The sequence below is a fragment of the Miscanthus floridulus genome, chromosome 15 (assembly GCF_019320115.1).
Source record: "Miscanthus floridulus cultivar M001 chromosome 15, ASM1932011v1, whole genome shotgun sequence".
NCBI lineage: Eukaryota > Viridiplantae > Streptophyta > Magnoliopsida > Poales > Poaceae > Miscanthus > Miscanthus floridulus.
Window position 1 is genome coordinate 23,092,014 of NC_089594.1, and position 20,443 is coordinate 23,112,456.

Genomic DNA, 20,443 nt, shown 5'->3' on the forward strand with positions numbered 1-20,443 from the left:
TTTTACGAGAGTTTCATGGTATTAAACTGGTTGACATGTCATGAAATAGATGATAAGTTTAATGAGATGAAATGAGTTTTAATTATGGTTTATTTACACTGTTTTTTTTTTTTTTTACCTATGGCGTCTTGGAAACTGGGACATAAAACCCCTCATTGAATCTGGTCTAAGCAGAGTGCTCTGGTTAAACTTGTTTTTTTCTTAAAAGGTTAAATCTTCTTAAATAATTTAAGAGATTATAATAAATAAGATTATATTGATTTTAAAGAAAGCTAAAAAAAATTGCATGTGGCCCGTTACCCCTTTGGTCCTCTCACACCACATGGGCTGCAATCCATAACTTTGGTCCTTCGCTTGTCAAGACTCAAAACTTCAAGCATTGATTGGCCGACCGCAGACATGATCCTTTTGAGAAGATGCCTGCGGTGGAATATTGGGCGGCGGATGTCTATCGCAAGCATAGGCAGAAAATTTTGCTCATCGCTTAGCTTCTCACGTGCAACAGATTGTGTACTAGAGATGATTTTTTTAGCAACGAAGTATTTTTCGTAGAGACTGTTCAATCAAAATGGGGCTATAAAAATGGTTTATGAGTCGATCCACCTTTACAAATTGATTTCTAAAAGCGGTTTAGCTAAAAAAAATACTATTTTTAGAGGCAATGCGGTTTGCCATCCACCTTTAGAAATGAAGACTCTAGAAACGGTTGAAATTATAGTCATCTCCAAAAATAAGTGGAATATAGTAAAATTAATAATTTTTTTAAAAAAATTAAGTCAGATGGAGAAAAACTTCATAGTAGAGTTATAGTATTCCATGAGATATAAAACTTCGTAGTTAAAAACTTTACCATTTGAATTCATTTGGTGCACAAAAAATCTGTTTAAAGTTTTTAGATTTGAAGTTCAATTTTTTGAGTATTCCAAATAACCTCAAATGGAGAAAAGATCTAAACCAAAGTGGTAGTACCAGAAGGGATCCGCAACTTTGTAGTTTACTACCTTTTCATTTAAAATCATTTAGTATTTAGAAATTCTGTTTAACGATTTAGATTTTTAAATTAATTGTTTTTGAATTTTTTTTAAGTATCGGAGAAATGACTTAAACAAAAGTTATAGTACTCGAAGATATATGAAACTTTATAGTTGGCAATCTTTTCTTTTAAAATCATATACAGACTAAATTTTATTTTAAGACTAATGATTTTGAAATTCATATTTTTCTTGAATTTTTCAAATGATCTTGGATGGATAAATGACCTAACCAAAGTTGTATTACTCAAAGAGATCTAAAATTTTTTAGTTCAAATTTTTTATTTGAATTCGTTTAGAAACTAAAGTAAATAAAAAGGAACCCACGTCTTGACCTCACGATTAGGCTGCCCTAGCCTACCAACTATGGCAGAACTGCTCGAAATAACACACTTTCGGAGGCGCTCGTCTTCCACCAGACACCACCCCGAAAGCAAGCTACACCGAATGATTCTGTCGAGCACACCCCAAGGGAGAACTCGAACCATCCACGTTTTTCCTCTAGGATCTAATAATGAGAATGAGTTTACAATACTTAGTTCATTTCATACAATAAGAGTTCTCAGAAATACATTATTACAATACCAAGTTCAGAGTGCGCAATTTAAATAGCGGAATTAAAATAAACATCTAACGATAAGATACAAGGATCCGTCTGTGCCCACTAGAAGAATTCTCCACACAACAGCCACTCTTCAAGCTGCACCTACAATAGGGGTAAATAAACCCTAAGTACACAATGTACTCGCAAGACTTACTAGACTAGTGGAAATAATTTTCTGACTCCAAAGGATATGATACGCTTTATGGTTTGCTGGTTTTCTTTTTTTGCGAAAAGCAATACTAGTAGTTGAATTCTTATGTAGGTGTTTTATTAGCAGTCATGATTAGTTCATTTGCTAACCATTCTATGTAAGCACCTATTCTACTTTCAAGCAAGAGTTGAGCAATCAGATCAATTTCACCATCTTTCATCTTCTAGTTCTTACTACGGTGCTAGATCGTACACAAGTCGTATAATATTACACGGTGATTCGCGAATCAATGTAGCCTAGCTGGGTACTCCGAAACACACGCCCCGCTTATACCCCAGTCACAAGTAGGACCAACCAACCACTCTCCTATCAGGGGGTCTAGGTCCTCGTCCAAACTTGGACTCGAAGCCCCCACTCCTGAGTCCTGGACTCAGTGTGGTGCTTAGACCTTCACCATTCCCGCTTCCAATTAGTCGGTCCAGAAAGAGCTAGAACCCACGATAAGATAGCAATGAGCCTTCCCTGCTCCCATAAACAAGTATGTGCTCAGGTTAATAAGTCTATGACCTGACTAGAATCCAATGCAATGGTCGATCCTTAACCGACATGGACAGGGAAAATAGTGTAACCAAGCTATGCCCCGTTGGCTGCGGGACATAACCTCTTATACCCACCAATACCCATACCATATCCCTGCCCGGTCTCCATTTCCTTTCACCATTTTATCTTGAGAGTGATAATAATAATCACCTATTGTGAGTAACGGTAGGTTACTCACGCAGCATAGCAGCTACTCAACCTATGCTAGTAGGACTCCTAGGTAGGTATATCTATGCATGTAGTTTAAATATAAATCCTATAACGTAAATGCACATCATATATATATATATATATCCAATAATCATTCAAAATAAGGGTTATGTATTGGGGCTTACCTTGGGCAGGCGGGGTGTCAGCTCAGTTAGTTAGTGGCGGCTCTAGGACCTCCTCCTGCACGAGGATCTCCTCCTCATACTCCTCGATCACCTCCTCAAACTTGTGATATTCGATGGTCATGATCTCCGCCAACTCGTTCTCTACATGCATGCGATGATGATACAACACTTCGCATTTCGGCAACAAAACAACTCTTAAAATAAGAATACACATGGTAAACTACTAAACTAGCTCTAATGACTAAGATACAAAGCTTACTATCATCTTCATCAAGCAAAGTGTTGGGTTCAACTAACAAACACCTAGCTTTACAAATGAAGGATATATCTCTATTTCTACTAATGATTTAATGTATATTTGAAACAAAGAGCATTTAACTACCCATATGTTAAGTCTATTCTAGAGCTACAAAAATTACTGTGAGCACATAATAATACCATGAAGCTACTATAAAATTTTCAAACCTAAAGCTATTACCATTTTGCCACAAAAATTCCTATAATATTTAACCTAATAATATTAAGCACTCTCAAATAATTTAATAGCTCCTGGTATCAACAAGTATATATGAACTAAATACACTAACAAATAGAGCATAATTTTAGGAACTAACCAAATTGGTTTCATAATTTTTGGATACCTACATGATTTTATATGATTTACCAAAGTTCAACTCAGAATTAAAATGAAAAGCTATTTCTATTCTCCACGAAAAAGATAAACTCAATTTGGCCCAACGCGGCCCACCACAGGTGAGATGAGGCCCACGCGCGGAGGTGGCTCACGGCGAGGAAGCCCCCACGTGCCGACACTCTTGTAAAAATGCCCCTGGACTATGAGCAAAACAACCTGCAGTCCACGTTACTATTTCTATAGACATCGACTTTGCAATGGAACCCTCAGATATTTCTCCTCTTTACAACAGCAAGGTCCTCGGCCATCCCTGCACGCCCTCTAATGCGGCGAGCGATGGCACTAGCGCTTATGCTAGCCACATGGGACCCCTACTGACCTATCTATGAGGCCGTCGCTCACCTAGGGTTCAACGCAAGATGATGGGCGGTGGTTGCACGAGCCAGGATGCCGTAGAGGGACCTCTCCACAATGGCGGGCACCCTGCGGCAATGGCGATGGTGTTCAAGTGAGCTGTAGCAGCAACAAGGCGGTAGGGGTAGCGAGTGAGCAACGACCACTGACCAGTGACCTTACCGAGAAGCCAGCTCAGCCAAAGTTGACTCGAGCGAGGCTAGCCATGTGCGTGCTGTGAAGTGAAGGTGGACCACAAAGGCACAGTCGCGTCAGTGGCGAGGAGGCAGCACTAGAGCTACAACTAGTGTGCGCACGATGAAGAAGGGGCCAAGGCAAGCTAGTGGTGCAGAGGAATTGGCACGGGATGAAGTGGTGGAGACTGGCCACGACGCGGGCGACGACGGGCCTTAACAGCACGGTTGTGGGCAAAGCTCCAAAATTGGAACTTGGCGTGACGTGAGTCAAGGTGGGGTAGGGTCGGCTGGAGAGGGGGCATGAAGGCGGAGACATGAGCATGAAGATTTGATGAGAGGTGCTTGCTCTCTGGCTTCACCGTGACGTGACCTGATAGTGGCAGAAAGCAGAGGGAGAGAGAGAGAGACAGGAGCGCAGTGGGTTCGACTCGTCCACACCTTGGCGGGACATGGCTAACCGGACTTAGGGCGGCGTCTGCGCACCTACTACATGACACTGCGGCCAAACTACGTGCGTGCGTGGGGGCAGGTGGGGGCACAGCAAGCATGGCCACAGCGCCATTAAGGCGAGACGACGTCGCGTGGCAGCCCATGTGCGAACTAGGACAAGGGAAGTGGTAGCAACATAGTGTTGTAGTGGCGTCGGCAGCGGCAACATCATGACACAAGTTGATGGCATCGACAGCAGCTCCATCGTGGCACGTGCATTGCAGTCAGCACCAGCAGCGGTGGCTCCACGCGGTGGGGCCAGCGGTAGCCGAGACCTGACTAGGCCAGAGACGGCCATGGCCGGCTGGGCACCGCAGCACGCGCATGCACACGTGCAACCAACACGGCGACATCGAGCGCTCGAGCGCTGTGATCGTGGCCATGTGGCCAACCAACGCGAAACCATGACACACATGAATTTTAAAGCCTTCAACACGACCAGACGGTTGCTCCAGGAGCCAAACCAGCTTCACCATGCTCAAGATGGCATATGAGACTACTAACTCGAGCTATAACACTACATCACTCCTTAACCCAATCTCTCACAATAAATTGCCAAACATAGCAGTGTCTAACTGTTGGCAGACTTGAAAATTTCTAAGTTTTTGAGCTGAATTTGTTTTCCATTTGTGATTTCTAAGCTTGTGGAAATATTAGCTAGTAATATCATTTTTTGTCCACAAGTATTTCATTGTCATCTACAAAGTTTGTACTTTAAACTTTATTTAAGTATCACACACATGTTCTATAGCATTTTTGCTTAATAAAAATTGCTTTTAAACCCTAAGTGATATAACATGACTATCGAATCAACTTTCGCTCCGCATTTTAGTTGATTGTTTCGAGTTACAGAAATTGATCTACACACTTTATCACTTGCATTAACACATAAACATGCTCATGACATGTTTTAGTAAATGATTTATGGTGTAACACCGAGGGTGTTATAAATCTACCACCCTTAAACAAAATCTCGTCCTAAGATTTCATGTGCCTAGTGTGGGAAAAGAGATAAGAAATAATTTCTAATTTAAACAATTATCTCGATGAACTAGAAAGAAGGTGGGGATAATGCTTAAAGATATAGCTTTCTTGCTCCCATGTTGATTCGTCCTCCGAGTGATTTTACCACTGAACTTTATAAAACTTCACCACATTGTTTCTAGTCACTCTTTCTTTTTCATCTTAGATTTTAACATGATGCTCAATATAAGACAAGTCAGGCTAGAGAGGAAGTCCTTTAATTTCCATCGCTTCATCGGGGACCCACAAACATTTCTTTAACTGGAAAACATGGAAGATATTATGCACTGCTGACAAAATATCTAGGAGCTGGATACGGTAGGCAGCAGAACCACACCGGGCCAAAATCTTCTAAGGTCCAACATAGCGAGGGGCTAGCTTCCCACAGACACCAAATTGATGCACCCCTCTCATGGGTGACACTTTGAGATACACATGATCACCAACTTCAAATTGCAAGGGCCTTCTTTGCTTGTCCACATAAGTTTTCTGACGACTTTGAGCTGCCTTCAAATGGCTTTGAATAATACTGACTTGCTCTCGAGCTTCTTTGATAAAATTAGGCCCAAAATATCCATGATCACCCACCTCAACCCAGTTAAGAGGTGCTCTACATTTCTTGCCATACAGGGCCTCAAAAGGTGCCATATGAATGCTTTCTTGATAGCTATTGTTATAAGAAAACTCAGCTAGAGTCAAACATTCGTCCCACTTTTCAGGAAAAGAAATGGCACAAGCTCTCAACATATCCTCAAATACCTGGTTTACCTTTTCTGTTTGGCCATCAGTTTGTGGATGATAAGCTGAACTTCTGAGGAGACTAGTACCAAGACATTCCTGGAGTTGCTCCCAAAAATGAGAGATAAAGACTGACCCTCTATCAGAGACGATAGTAAGAGAAACTCCATGCAGGATCACAATCTGGTCAAAATACAACTTGGCATACTTCTTGGCTGAATATCTAGTATCTACCAGGAGAAAATGAGTGGACTTAGTAAGGCGATCCACAATGACCCAAATAGAGTCATACCCCTTTGCTGTGCGGGGCAAACCCACAACAAAGTTCATGGAAATATCCTTCCATTTCCAAATAGGGATAGATAAGGGCTGCAAAAATCCTGATGTACGCATATAGTCTACCTTAACTCTTCCACAAGTGTCGCATTCTGTGATGTACTTGGTGATATCCTACTTCATATTTGACCACCAATACAAGTGGCTCAAATCATGGTACATCTTGTTACTTCCTGGATGGATGGACAACTTAGAATGATGAGCTTCATCCAAAATCTTTCTTTTAAGCTCATCACTTGATGGAACAACCAATCTATTCTTGAACCTCACTACACCTTGATCAACAATACTAAATTGTGGACCACGCCCTTCGGCAATTAACTCCTTGATATGCGGGATTTTCGAAACATCTTGCCTTTGCTCTATGATAATTTGCTCAAGTAAACCCAAGACTAGAGCAATATGGGCTAGCACCTCAGCATGGTTGAGAGACAAAGGTGCTTTTTCAACTTGATACGACTTTTGGCTCAAAGCATCAGCTACCACATTAGCTTTTCCAAGATGGTAATGAACCTCCAAATTATAATCATTGATTAGCTCCAACCATCTCCGTTGCCTCATGTTTAGCTCGGACTGAGTGAAAATATATTTGAGGCTCTTGTGATCCGTATAAATATGCACTTTATTTCCCAACAAATAATGCCTCTAAAATTTTAGAGCATGCACCACAGCAGCCAGCTCTAAATCATGGGTGAGATAATTCACCTCGTGCTTTTTCAGCTGGCGTGAAGCATAAGCTATCACACGCCCATCCTGCATAAGCACACATCTTAATACAGTCCTTGAGGCATCACAATACACATCAAATGGCCTATCAATATCTGGTTGGGCAAGAACTGGAGTAGAGGTAAGAAATTCCTTCAGGGCTTGGAAAGCTTCTTCACAAGCTGGACTTCATGCAAACTTGATATCTTTCTAGAGCAACTTGGTCATTAGTTGGGCTATTTTGGAGAAGTCAGGAATGAAGCGCTGATAATAACCAACAAGACTAAGGAACTGACGGATCTGATGCACTGACTTCGGAGACTTCCAAATTAACACATCTTACACCTTAATTGGATCTACAGAGATACCTCTAGGTGTCAGAACATGTCCCAAAAACTGCACTCAATCCAATAAAAACTCACACTTATTGAATTTGTCATACAACTTGTGTTCCCTTAATCGAGTCAGTACTATCCAAAGATGCTGTGCATGCTCTTCATTGTTTTTAGAGTATATCAAAATATCATCAATGAACACCACTACAAACTTATCCAACTCTGGCATGAAGACTGAATTCTTGAGATACATGAAAAATGCAAGAGCATTGGTGAGACCAAAAGACATGACTAGGTATTCATACAATCCATACCTAGTAGAGAAAGTTGTCTTTGATATATCTTGTGGCCGGATCTTAATTTGATGATACCCAGAACGAAGATCAATCTTTGAAAACACTTTTGCACCAGCCAACTGATTGAACAAAGTACCAATATGAGGTAAAGGATACTTGTTCTTAATGGTCACCACATTGAGAGGGCAGTAATTCACACACATCCATAGAGTACCGTCCTTCTTCTTCACAAAAATAGCTAGACAACCCCATGGTGAAGAACTAGGACGGATAAAGCCCTTCTCTAATAATTCCTCGAACTGCTTCTTCATTTCTGCTAGTTCTTTAGGAGCCATGCGGTAGGAACGCCATAAAATAGGAGTAGTGCTAGGTTCTAACTCAATGGAAAACTCCACATCTCTATCCGGTAGTAACCTAGGTAGATATTCAGGAAAGACATCAGGGAACTCATAGACCATAGGAATAGAGGCAAGATCAGGAGAAGCATCAACATGAGCAATAACTGGAAAGGCTGGATCTGAGGGCATAAGAAGAGACATCCTATCCTTGGAAGAAGGAAGCCATAATTCAACAACTCTCTGCTTAAGGTCCAAGACTACCCCATAAACTCGCAACCAGTTCATGCCCAAAATTACATCTATGCCTTGCCTAGGTAGCACCATGAACTAGAGGAGGTAAGTGTGAGTGGCTAGCACTAATCTGACTATGTCCATCCGAGTATTAACACACAACTATGCACCTAGGGTACTAATTCTATATGAATTATGAATAGCCATAAGAGATATATTATGCCTCTATGCAAACCCCATGCTCATGAATGAATGTGATGCACCATAATCAAACAACACATATGACGGGTGGGAATCAATGGTAAACATACCAGCCATCACAGGTTCACTTTGCAAGATCTCCTCGGCCTCAGTGAAGTTGACTTGTCCAGAGCGGCTTACGGGTACCTTCTTCTTGATAATTGTCCTCTTGACCAGACGGGAGTTGGCTGAAGGCTAGGAAGACTGCGCAGGCTAGTTCTGTGGACACTCCCGAGCATAGTGGCCCTCCTTGCCACACTTGAAACAAGCACCCATCTTGTTCCCCTACCCCTAACTAGGTGGAACTTGCTGTCCCTAAGGCTATTGTTGCACTTGCTGAGTAGGTGCACGATACTAGGTGGGAGGTGCCTGGTAGGTTGCTGAGGCTAACAGAATGACTATCCACCCAGAGAGGGATAGGACATCTGCCTAACAACCTGCACCTTCTGAGCCTAGGGGTGACTAGAAGATCCAGAGATCACCCGCTTGTGCTTCCACTCAGCCTAAGAGTCACGCTAAAGTCCTTCCATGGAAATATCAGCATTCATCATAGCACCAAAAGTCTAATAGTTCCCTATGTATAGCTCCTTCTACAAACTGCAAGAGAGGCCACGATAGAAATGGTCCCCCTTCTTCTCATCAGTATCGACATGGATCCTAGCATACTATGACAGATGGTTGAACTTGTTCACATAATCCATCACAAACAGGCTTCCTTGCTTTAGGTCCACAAACTCCATCAACTTCCTATTCAGCACACTAGTAGGAATGTAGTACTCTCTAAAAGTAGCGGTAAACTCCTGCTAAGTCACACGGCGGTCAACCGGCTGCATGGCATTGAACGTGTCCTACCATGCACTAGCAAAATCTAATAGTTGTTGTGCAACGAAGCACACCTTCTTCTCTTCAGTCATAGTGAGCAGCTGAAACTTCTGCTCCAGAATACGAAGCCAATGCTCTACATCCAGAGGCTCAGCAGTCGACATGAATGTGGGTGGGTGCGTCTTCAAGAAATCCTAGTAAGAACAGAGCCCCTCGGGACCACGGGCACCACCCATGTTCCCGCCATTGCCTTCGTGGCCCCCATAGACGAAGCCACTAATCACCTGGGCTAGCATCTCGAAGGCACGGGCTGACTCACGCAGAGCAGCTAGCATTTCCACCATAATCTCCGTATGGGTCATTGGAGGTGGTGGTGGCGGAGGAGGAGGAGCCAGAAGTGGGGCCTCGTGGCTGTCCCCATTGTTGTGGCCATTATCCTCACCGCGACTGTTTTTGCCCTGGTCTTCACTAAGACCATGGCCCATCCCAGTACTGGTGCTCCCACAACCAGATCTCAGGTTCATCTATAAACAGATAGGAACCCACCATTAGGGACAACACCTCCAGATCAGGAATAAGAGATTAGAGAAATGATAAGGCTTTTTGACAAAGAATTCTTTTTAGTTATTAGAATAATTCACTAACCAAAATTATATGTGTGGGGGGATTTAGTTTAAGCAAGATTCTCTTTTCATGATGCATGCATCGACCTACCCGTTCACTCAAGCCAGAATATAGCGGCATTCGCAAAAAAATGGCACATCAACACTCACTTTCCTCTTGCTAAACGATTCTTACACAGCGTAAGTTAGTGTACCTATAGAAACTTGATTAGATAAAACTAGTGCCGCTATCCTAGATAGACCATATTGTTAGGGCTTATACTTATTTACATAATATTATCGCATCCTACTTTTTGCAAAGCTTTTGTTGGTCAAATTTTAGGTTTTGAAAAGAGTTTTTAAACTCATAAGTCATTATTGGCTCTGGTACCACCTATGGCAGAACCATCTGAAATAACACACCTTCGGAGGTGCTCGTCTTCCACCAGACACTAAGCACCCCGAAAGCAAGCTGCACCGGACGATTCCGTCGAGCACACCCCAAGGGAGAACTCGAACCATCCATGCTTTTCCTCTAGGATCCAATAATGAGAATGAGTTTACAATACTTAGTCCATTTCATACAACAAGAGTTCTCAGAAATACATTATTACAATACCAAGTTCAGAGTACAAAATTTAAACAATGGAATTAAAATAAACATCTAACGATAAGATACAAGGATCCGTCTGTGCCCACTAGAAGAATCCTCCACACAATAACTACTCCTCAAGATGCACCTACAAGAGGGGTAAATAAACCCTAAGTACACAATATACTCGCAAGTCTTACCTGACTAGTGGGAATAATTTCCCGACTCCAAAGGATATGATAGGCTTTATGGTTTGCTGGGTTTCCTTTTTTTGTGAAAAGCAATACTAGTAGTTGAATCCTTATGTACGTATTTTATTAGCAGTCATGATTAGTTCATTTGCTAACCATTCTATGTAAGCACCTGTTCTACTTTCAAGCAAGAGTTGAGCAATTAGATCCATTTCACCATCTTTCATCTTCCAGTTCTTACAATGGTGCTAGATCATAGACAAGTCATAGTGTATTACACGGTGATTCATGAATCAATATAGCCAAGCTAGGTACCTCAAAACACATGCCCTGCTTGTACCCTAGGCACAAGTAGAACCAACCCACCACTCTCCTATCAAGGGGTCTAGGTCCCCATCCAAACTTGGACTCCAAGCCCCCACTCCCGAGTCCCGAACTCAGTGTGGTGCTTAGACCTCCACCATCACCACCTCCAATCAGTCGGTCCAAAAAGAGATGGAACCCATGATAAGAGAGCAACGAGCCTTTCCTGCTCCCATAAACAAGTATGTGCTCTTGATAATAAGTCTATGACCTGACTAGAATCCAATGCAATGGCCGGTCCTTAACCGACACAGACAAGGAAAACAATGTAACCAAGCTATGCCCCATTGGCCGTGGAACACAATGTCTTACACCTACCAATACCTGTACCATATCCCTGTTCGGTCTCCATTTCTTTTCACCATTTTATCATGAGAGTGATAATAATAATCATCTATTATGAGTAACGGTAGGTTACTCACGCTATCGATAGCCTAAGCATAGCAGCTACTCGACCTATGCTAGTAGGACTCCTAGGTAGGTATATCTATGCATGTAGTTTCAATATAAAATGTTGAATTCAACTAACAAACACCTAGCTTTACAAACGAAGGATATATCTCTATTTCTACTAATGACTTATTGTATATTTAAAACAAAGAGCATTTAACTACCATTATTTAAGTCTATTCTAAAGTTACAAAAATTACAGTGAGCACATAATAATACCATGAAGCTACTGTAAAATTTTCAAAGCTAAAGCTATCACCATTTTGCCACAAAAATTCCTACAATATTTAACCTAATAATATTAAGCACTCTCAAATGATTTAATAGCTCCTAGTATCAACAAGTATATATATGAACTAAATACACTAACAGATCAAGCACAATTTTAGGAACTGACAAAATTAGTTTCACAATTTTTGGATACCTATATGATTTTATATGATTTACCAAAGTTTAGATCAGAATTAAAATGAAAAGCTATTTCTATTCTCCACGAAAAAGATAAACTCAATTCGGACAAACGCGGCCCACGTGGCGTAAATGCGCGCGCGTGAGCGCACGACAGCCCATAGGCGAGGCGAGGCCCATGCGTGGAGGCGGCCCACGGTGAGGAAGCCCCCGCGCGGCAGCACTCTTGCAAAAATGCCCCTAGACTATGAGCAAAACAACCCGCAGTCTACATTACTATTTCTATAAACAGCGACTTTGCAATGGAACCCTCAGATATTTCTTCTCTTTACAACGACAAGGTCCTCGGCCATCCCCGCATGCTCTGGCACGGCAAGCGGTGGCACTGGCGCTTACGCCGGCCACACAAGACCCCCGCTGACCTATCTACGAGCCCAACGCTCACCTAGGGTTCGACGCGAGACGATGGGCGGCGGTTGCATGAGTCGGGACATCGTAGAGGGACCTCCCCACAACGGTGGGCATCCTACGGCAATGTCGACGGTGTTTAGGTGAACCGCAGCAGCAACAAGGTGGTAGGGGTAGCGAGTGAGCAACAACCACTCACCAGTGATCTTACCAAGAAGCTGGCTCGCCCAAAGACGACCTGAGCGAGGCTAGCCACGTGCGTGCTGTGAAGTGAATGGTGGACCACAAAGGCACTAGAGCTATGACTAGTATGCCACGATGAAGGGGGGGGCAAGGCTAGCTAGTGGTGTAGAGGAATTGGTGTGGGATGAAGTGGTGGAGACTGGCCATGACGCTGGTGACAACAGTCCTTAACGGCACGGCGGCGAGCAAAGCTCCAAAATTGGAGCTTGACGTGACGCGAGTCAAGGAGGGGTGGGTCAGCTAGAGAGGGGGCTTGAAGGTGGAGACGCGAGCATGAGGAATTGATGAGATATGCTCGTTCTCTAGCTTCACCATGACGCGACCTGACGGTGGTGGAAAGCAGAGGGAGAGAGAGAGAGACGAGCGCGACAATGGGTTCAGCTCGTCCACGCCTTGGCAGGATGTGGCTGACTAGACTTAGGGTGGCGTCTGTGCACCTGCTACACGACACTGCGGCCAAACCACGTGTGCGCATGGGGGCAGGTGGGGGCACAGCCGTAGCGCCATTAAGGTGAGACGTCAGCGCAGGGACAGCCCATGTGCGAACTAGGACAAGGCAAGCGACAGCAGCATAGCATTGTAGTGGCATCGGTAGCGGCAGCATCGTGATGTGTGTTGATGGCACCGGCAGCATCTCCATCATGGCGCGTGTGGGGAAGTTGGCAGCAGTAGCGGTGGGGCCATCGATAGGCGAGACCTGACTAGGGCAGAGGCAGCCACGGTCGACCGCACGTAGCAGCGCGCGCACACACATGCGCAACCAATGCAACGATGCTGAGTGCCCGAGCACGGTGATCATGACCACACGGCCAACCAGCCCAAAACCATGACACACACGAATTTTAAAGCCTTCAACATGACCAGATGGTTGCTCTAGGAGCCAAACCAGCTTCACCATGCTCAAGATGGTATATGAGACTACTAACTCAAGCTATAACACTACACCACACCTTAACCCAATCTCCCATAATAAATTGCCAAACATAGCAGTGTCTAACTGTTGGCAGACTTGAAAATTTCTAAGTTTTTAGCTGAATTTGTTTTCCATTTGTGATTTCTAAGCTAGTGGAAATATTAGCTAGTAATATCATTTTTTATCTGCAAGTATTTCATTGTCATCTATAAAGTTTGTACTTCAAACTTTATTTAAGTATCACATACATGTTCTATAGCATTTTTGCTTAATAAAAATTGGTTTTAAACCCTAAATGATATAACATGACTATCGAATCAACTTTCGCTCCGCATTTTAGTTGATCATTTCGAGTTACAAAAATTGATCTACATACTTTATCACTTGCATTAACACATAAACATGATGCTCATAACATGTTTTAGTAAATGATTTATGGTGTAACACCAAGGGTGTTACACCAACGGACCAGCTCCTAGGCGAGGCCAGACACCTGCGCGCGAGCCTAAGAGGAAAAGGGAAACCCGTTTGTTTAGATCCAGAGGAGCGAACAGAAAGAGAACTAATGTCGACCCCTTGTTTCCTTCTCGCATCATGCCGGATCTGCTATCACCCCTACCACTCTGCCATTTCAATGGACCGTGCATGTTTTTAGCCCCATGGGCTAGCCCCCAGGATGAAAAACACGCCCACAAGCACAGGACCACGGGGGGAGAAGCACGTTCCACCTTGAAAGGAAAGCGAGCGAAAGAACAACAACATGACAAGCGAATACACCGATCGCGCACTGTGCGCAAAGAGCTCAAATACCACCCAGGCGAACGTAACCACCAGGAACTCCTTAAAGCTCTAGGAAACACAACCCGCGTGAATCGCTCAGGAGCGCCGGCACCTCAGCGCGTGAAAGGTCCTAATATGGCTAGAGGGGGGTGAATAGTCTATTTAAAAATCTATAAATCAACTAGAGCAATTTGATTAGTATAACAAATAGCGTAATGCAAACTTGCTCTAGCACTACAAGGGTTGTAAGCCACCTATCCAACAATTCTAGTTGCTATGATCACTAAACACACAATTTGCTATTTCACTACTCACTAAGAGCTCTCACACTTGCTACACTAAAGAGCTCCACTAGATGAACTTAAACTACAAAGCAAGCTCTCAATTCTAGTTACACTAAAGAGCTTGCTACAACTAGTTTGCAAGAATATAAATGAGTGAGTAGGGTGATTATACCGTCGTGTAGAGGAGTGAACCAATCACAAGATAAATACTAAATCAATCACTGGGAGAATACTAAAGGGCAAGAGACAACCAATTTTTCTCCTGAGGTTCACGTGCTTGTCGGCACGCTAGTCCCCGTTGTGTCGACCAACACTTGGTGGTTCGGTGGCTAAGAGGTGTTGCACGAACCTCATCCACATAATTGGACACCACAAGAACCTACCCACAAGTGAGGTAACTCAATGACACAAGTAATCCACTAGAGTTACCTTTTGGCGCTCTGCCGGGAAAGGTACAAGACCCCTCACAATCACCACGATCGAAGCCGGAGACAATCACCAACCTCCGCTCAACAATCCTCGCTGCTCTAAGCCATCTAGGTGGCGGCAACCACCAAGAGCAACAAGTGAATCTCGCAGCGAAACATGAATACCAAGTGCCTCTAGATGCAATCACTTAAGCAATGCACTTGGATTCTCTCCCAATCTCACAAAGATGATGAATCGATGATGGAGATGAGTGGGAGGGCTTTGGCTAAGCTCACAAGGTTGCTATGTCAAATGCAAATGGCCAAGTGAGTGAGCTTGAGCTGGCCATGGGGCTTAAATAGAAGCCCCCATGAAATAGAGTCGTTGGCTCCTCAGTCCACTGAAAAATGGGATGACCAGACGCGTAGGTTAGATCAACCAGATGCTGGACCTCAGCGTCCGATCGCGCGATGTGTGCCACATGTCCCCTGCCTCAAACGCTGATTGCCCGATCTCAATAGTCATCAGTATGTTTAAGTTATGACCGAACGCGCTGCTTTGAAGTGATTGGACGTAGGACCTCAGCGTCCGGTCATTCCAGTAATCATCCAGAAGTGAAAAATCACGACCGGACGCGTCCGGTCATGCACGACCAGACTCACCCAGTGTTCGGTCACTCGATGTCTCCTCTGTGCACTGCCATGTTAGCAAGACCGGGCGCACCCCGTTAGTGTCCGGTCAGTAAGTGACCCAACATCTGGTCAAACACCGACGCCAACATCTTCATGCTTCCACTGACTAGACACGCTGGTCCAACCGAGACCAGCATCCGGTCACTTATAGTCAATGTTTTCCTAAATGCTAAACGGTAAACAGTCAATCACCTACCGTTTAGCCATTATTCGGGCAAAATGTCCCATTAAATAGGCTAAACGGCCAATTAAACGGAGTAAACAGGTGATTAAACAGAAATGGCGCACCACTGTGTAGGGTTTACACGGTGTGTAAATGGGCTAAATGACCGTTTAGACGAACAGTGCTTACAGTGACCTCCGTCTTTTCTGTATAGAGCGCCGGTGGCACCATCGGACTGTCCGCACTAACACTCCACCGGTGAAGTTCCTAACCTTTGCTCAATTGTGCCAACCACCAAGTGTATCACCTTGTGTATGTGTGTTAGCATATTTTCACAAAATGTTTTCAAGGGTGTTAGCACTCCACTAGATCCTAAATGCATATGCAATGAGTTAGTGCATCTAGTGGCACTTTGAGAACTGCATTTTGATATGAGTTTCACCCCTCTTAATAGTATGGCTATCGATCCTAAATGTGACCACACTCGCTAAGTGTCTTGATCACCAAAACAAAATGGCTCCTACAACTTATAGCTTTGCCTTGAGCCTTTTGTTTTTCTCTTTCTTCTTTTCAAGTCCAAGCACTTGATCATCACCATGGAATCACCATCATCATGTCATGATCTTCATTTGCTTCACCACTTAGAATGTGCTACCTATCTCATGATCACTTGATAAACTAGGTTAGCACTTAGGGTTTCATCAATTCACCAAAACCAAACTAGAGCTTTCAGCGTGCGCCTAAATGACATAGCAAGACCACCTTTCCTGGGTCCGCGACAACCACCCCTCTGGGGGAAGGCCCAGTGGGGAATAGTAGGTATGCCGCCTCCCTCGGTTGTGGTGGACGAGCGCCGCAGCGTACGAACGTGAACCACCATAGTCTGCCAATGGCTCAACGATGAGCCTAATCGGGCGGAGCGACTCGCAAGAACCAACAACATAGAGCCCCAAAATATACCCACATGAAAGCAAGAATGAGAAGATGTCTACGCAACTTCAAGAGGGACAAAGCAAGATGCGATGATGTCAAGTCTAACCTATAGACACTCGGATCGTAGAAATGGGGTCGCACCGGTTAGGAACCCTTGGGTCAACCCCTAGGCTAGGCTACGTGGCCGCAACGTTTGAGCGACCAGACCGACAATTGTCTTTAACAAAGAATTCTTCAAGAACCCCGGGCACACCCTAGGGCTATCATCCATCATTGGGGAGGATCTCCTCCACATCCACGGCGGCGACAACGGTGTCCATAGCAGCGGCAAAGTCATTGAACTGCGTCATCCGCTCCTCTTACCGAGAGTGCTCCAGGAACCTAGGTGTCCCCCAGTGAAGATTCACCCTAGTTCGTAGCTACATGGCGGCAAGGGCAACACCGGACCCTGCTGGATTCCTGCTACCACTGTGCGCTCATTATCCTCCATAAGAAGAGCCTCCCGGAGATAGGCATCCCTCGCCTCATGGCCAACAACCGCAAGAAGCCAGCAAGAAACCACAAGGCAGAAGAGCTACACTCACCCATAATCCGAGCCTTGGTGTCAGTGGCCACTACCTATGCGGCAGTAGCCTCCCTCTCTGAGGCCTCGAGAGCTACCTCAATGGCACCAAGGTAGCCCTCCAACCAGTTGACCTCATGGGCAGAGTAGAGGTAGCGCTCGTGGGTATCCTTCGTCGTATGGTGGACTTCACGGAACTCACGTTGATGGAACAAAGAAGACAATGATGACAAGGATGGTGAGTTCTACCCCACCTCTGATGGGGTCGCACCATAAGCAGCACTGGCGGCCCCTCTCAACGCAGCGGGGAATACGGCCCTAGAAGCGACATGATTAGCCTCGGTAAAATCCTGACCTCTAAACATCGACCTCAAACTCACCCCTGCTCTTGTAGAAAGACTCAAAGACGTGGAGGTAGCCTACCACCCTCTAACAACTCCTTCCAAGAGCACTTACCGTGACCCATACTGATGACCCTAGAGGCCAGAATTATGGACATGCAAAGGGAAGATGAGCGAGCAATAGGGAAGGTGACCCAAGATGAACACCTCACTAGTCATACCGCCCGACAGCTTTATAGCCACCATAGGTTCATGGAGTACTCGCGAGTCCGATCGCATTTATTAACCGCTTTCTCACAGTGTAGGGGAGGCGGTCAGATGAAAGGCCAAGCAGTGGACGCCAACACGGTAGAATATCCTGAGTAAGCCTTGTATCTTTCATTATCTTTCAATTCATGCGCCCATGTTTTATGGCGCACAACCATTTACAAGAGGGCACCACCAAGACACAATGTGGCCAGGAGAGGTTAATAACCCCCTAGGTTCACATGTCGAGTGACCCTCCGCATCCATGACCCCACATCGTGCTTTGGAAACCTTCTCTTGGGCTGGCCCTTAGAAGGGCTCGAGGCCACAAAAGGGATAGGGCAGGGAGGAGATGGGCCCCCATGGCTCTAATCGGTGGTGCAGAGCCACATGACCATCTCTCTCTGTGTTCGAGCTGTCCACTTCAAAGTCTCAAGGATTGACCCCCTCTAGGGGAGGCATCTTGCCCTCTGGCCACTACGGAGGCAGTTGGGGACAAACGGGATTGACGACCGATGATTTATGGGACATCTCATGTGAGGCATAGCCAAACTCCACATCGATTAGGGAGGATATTGGGTCCCACTTGAAATACCCATATACCCCAACGAGGCGCACCACTCTGACCGCGTGGTTACGGTGGACATGCTTATCCCTGCGTGGGGTGAAACCAAACTCGTTTGTAACAATGCATCACGACCCCTCGAGGTCGACAAGGATGTCAGGGAAAGATGGTGATAGGTCCCCACGACCCCTAAAAGAGTCAGGGACAAATCCTAGCTGACTCCTCCCTGTGTCCCAGGTCTCAGATCGATCAGACATTGGATCTTTTTAGTAATTGATGACAACCCTTTCACAAAGATATGAATTGAAATTCAATTGAATCCATGTTGCTTGTTGAAGCATATTTACCATGTGTAAAAGGATATGGACAAGTTTCATGAACCCCCAATGGTAACAATTGCTCCCCCTACATATGTGCTAAGAGTTTGGATGGTAGCTTGCACATATGCTTAGATAGGAAATATAGGAGACAATGTCTACCAAATGATGCTAAGGTATAAGAGATGGACCTTTGAAGCATGATACCAATCAAAGTGCACCAATATACCATCCTTAGCATCATTAGTAACTAGACATACATAAAAACTAGAATACCCCATGAGATCAATATTACAAGCAAGGGTCTAGTTTCCATACAATGAACATAAGTCTAGTTACTTTAGCCTATGCATGCTAGTTTTTCATTTTACCATTCAAGCATATAACTAGCATACACCACACAAGCATGGATATTGAAATTTAAAACTTGTGCCATGCAAGCAAATATATGAAATGCACATTCAAATACAACATACAAGTTTATGAACTTGCTCCCCCTACTTGTGTGCATTTTTTATTGATCCCCTTACAATGTCATTTCATTCGTTTTCATTTGTTTGCTCCTCCTATCTTACTATCTTTGTGAATTTCTCTCCCCCTTTGTCAACAATTAGCACAAAAGGTGAGCTCAAATTATAGATAGGTTGGGGTGAAACCATGTGAAATGAGGATCATTTTCCTAATTTGGTTCAATCTAGATTACTTGCAAAAGATATTTAACTCGGTTTGATCCAAGGACAAGCTTCTTCACACCTCTAAATAAGGGTTATCTTGTACCATGTTGAGTTAAACACTTATAGCTTATTTTCTAGATCAAACACTAGGTTTACAAGCCACAAGTATGTCATATGCTACCACTAGATCATTTTAAACATACAAGCAATAGTGGTACCATACAAGCATCAAATTCATTTGATTTTCATGAATGAGCCTAGGACATGATAGGAATGAGTAGATGCACTAAACAAGTCCTTAGCAATGGATGGATGACATGTCAATCAACTTTACCTTGCTTTGCTCGAAGGAGAGGCATGCCATATAATGGGGGGTGCATCAACACATATTGGAGAAGTCAAGTATGTTCAATTCGTTTCTTAGCTTGCAAAACCTCTTCTCATCAAGTGGCTTGGTGAAGATATCGGCAAGTTGATCTTCAGTGCCCACACTCTCAATGCAAATATCCCCTTTTTGTTGATGATCTCTTATGAAATGATGGCGGACATCAATATGCTTTGTTCTTGAATGTTGAACTGGGTTGTTGGTGAGCTTTACGACACTTTCATTGTCACATAGCAATGGCACTTGCTTGAATTTGATTCCAAAATCACTCAAAGTAGCCTTCATCCAAAGTAATTGAGAACAATAGCTACCGGCCGAAATGTACTCTACTTCGGTGGTTAAAAGTGCTACACTATTTTGCTTCTTTGATGACCAAGACACAAGTGATCTTTCCAATAGTTGACATGTGCCTAATGTGCTCTTTC